Source organism: Ursus maritimus (genome assembly GCF_017311325.1).
Source record: "Ursus maritimus isolate PB19 chromosome X unlocalized genomic scaffold, ASM1731132v1 scaffold_X1, whole genome shotgun sequence".
In the NCBI taxonomy this organism is placed as follows: Eukaryota; Metazoa; Chordata; class Mammalia; order Carnivora; family Ursidae; genus Ursus; species Ursus maritimus.
Window position 1 is genome coordinate 105,318,516 of NW_024423319.1, and position 1,942 is coordinate 105,320,457.

Genomic DNA, 1,942 nt, shown 5'->3' on the forward strand with positions numbered 1-1,942 from the left:
CCATCCATCTGTTTAATTATGCTCAGGTACACAGCCAGTTGAGAATCTGAATGTAGTTTGGATGAAACACAAAACCTTTCTGCTTTGTAGTTTAAGTGTCTGTAAAATAGAAATAATTACAGTTTTTTTCTGGCGCATTATGATCCTTACAGTCATAATAGTAATGTAAATATTTAATATGGTTTCTCAATTTGACCCTGATGAATTTTCAAAAAACAAAGTTTTAGAGTCTCTTTTTTTTTTCCCTTGGCAGTTTACTTATGGTTTTCTTTTTCTTTTAGTTATAGGTAAACATTGGAAACTCCATGCAGTAAACCAATATTTCTACAGAAAAATGGCAGAGAAGTCAGTACTGAATGTAGTAATTTGGCTTTCTTCTTCAGGACAAACTGTACTAGGCTTCTTTGTTATCTTGGGTGATGCCATGCTACAAGTGGACTAATCGGAAATCCTTTCACCTAGAGACAATGTCTAGCCTTAGAACTCCTCGTTCTCATGTGGCTATTTATGTACATAATTAAAATTCCAAATTAAAAAAAAAGTTCTGCCTTTTTTTATATTGAGTGACAGTTTAAGCGTATCTGGCTGGTGCCCATGTGTGCAGTACGCATGGTTGTATGTGTGGTATGTCTCTTTGAGTGTGTGTGTGTGTGTGTTAAAGAAAACCGTTAACTCCCCTCAGGGCAGACCAGCTGGCAGTCTGCACAGTGCAAGCCCCACAAGAGTCGAGTCAAGCAGAGTGGCTCTAGAGCTGAAAGATGATGCTCGAACGGCCAGCGCGAGAGCCTAACTTGTAAGTAATAGTTGGCCTGACGGTGATTAGAAGACATACAAAAGAAAACAGTAATCGCGACCCCTTGTTGTGTTCCATTACCTCCCAGCTTACACGGATCTTCCCCTTCCTGAATGCCAGTGGGAGATGCATAATGAAGCAGTCTGTCCTCGGCCAGTGCAGGAATGGTATGTGCTCATGTGTGTTGGTTCTGTGTATGTCGGCCTTGTACTCACTTCTGTGGCCCCTGAATGCACAGCTTACTGAACTTTCTATTTTCATTGCTGGTGGGAACAGCAGGAGCCCCTTTTGACACATCAGCCAGCGAGGGAAGATGGCAGGGGAACAGCATGTGAAAAAGAATTGAGAATTTCCAATTTGCAGTCAGGTTGGAAATTAAAAGTTGTCTTTGTATTCTTGCAGTGTCAATTCTGAACTGTTGACCTTCCAGATTTGATAGCATTTGGTAAGCTAGCACGGCACAAATGAAACGTGCTCATGTTAATAGATAGAGCCAAAATGGCCAAGAATGTTGCCAGCATTATCACCGGACTAATGAGCTGAAGCAAATTTGTCCCTAGAATAATCCCCGTGGTGACCCAGAAGTCTTTATTTCCTTTTTTGCCAAAATACTTTTGTGTTATCGTGCCAGTCTTCCAAATATATTAAAGCTGTGCCCTAAATTTAATATCTCATAAATATACTATTATTATTTCAGGCTTTTCCCATTGGCTTGGCTTCCTTTATCACCCCCAGAAAGTAGAAACTCCACAAGTTTCCTCGTTCTTGAGATTGCTTGATCTAGAGAAGATGAAGAAATGGCTCTTGAGATCATTAATCAAAAGGTATTTGAGTTTCTCCTAACTGTAAGGTATTACTTCCCATTTTTAACCCTTTAGTCAGTATTGAAACATTGCCTTAAAACCTCTTAAATCCTCCAAGGGGGGTGGTGGGGTGGGGGTCACAGAGCCGGCTCAGAATAGTACGTGGCCTGCATTTAGGACAGCAAGGTTCATCACTTTCCAACCAGGCTAACTCAGTCGCTCTTTATACTATGATCCTTTCCTTCCGTGGTGATTTATGTCCAGTGCTGCCTGCCTTTTACATTTATCACTTTTTGCTTACCTTCCATGAACCCTGAACTGTAGGGAGTAAAAAATTTGCATATTA

At 40.7% G+C, this 1,942-nt stretch overlaps 1 long non-coding RNA gene across 1 annotated transcript; it reads left to right on the forward strand.

The window, feature by feature from the left end:
• The first annotated feature begins 7 nt into the window (after positions 1-7).
• Positions 8-1,607, forward strand: LOC121101853. Its single transcript, XR_005833864.1, has 3 exons — positions 8-793; positions 882-960; positions 1,491-1,607. It is a non-coding gene; the product is annotated as an uncharacterized LOC121101853 (long non-coding RNA).
• Positions 1,608-1,942: the final 335 nt, after the last annotated feature.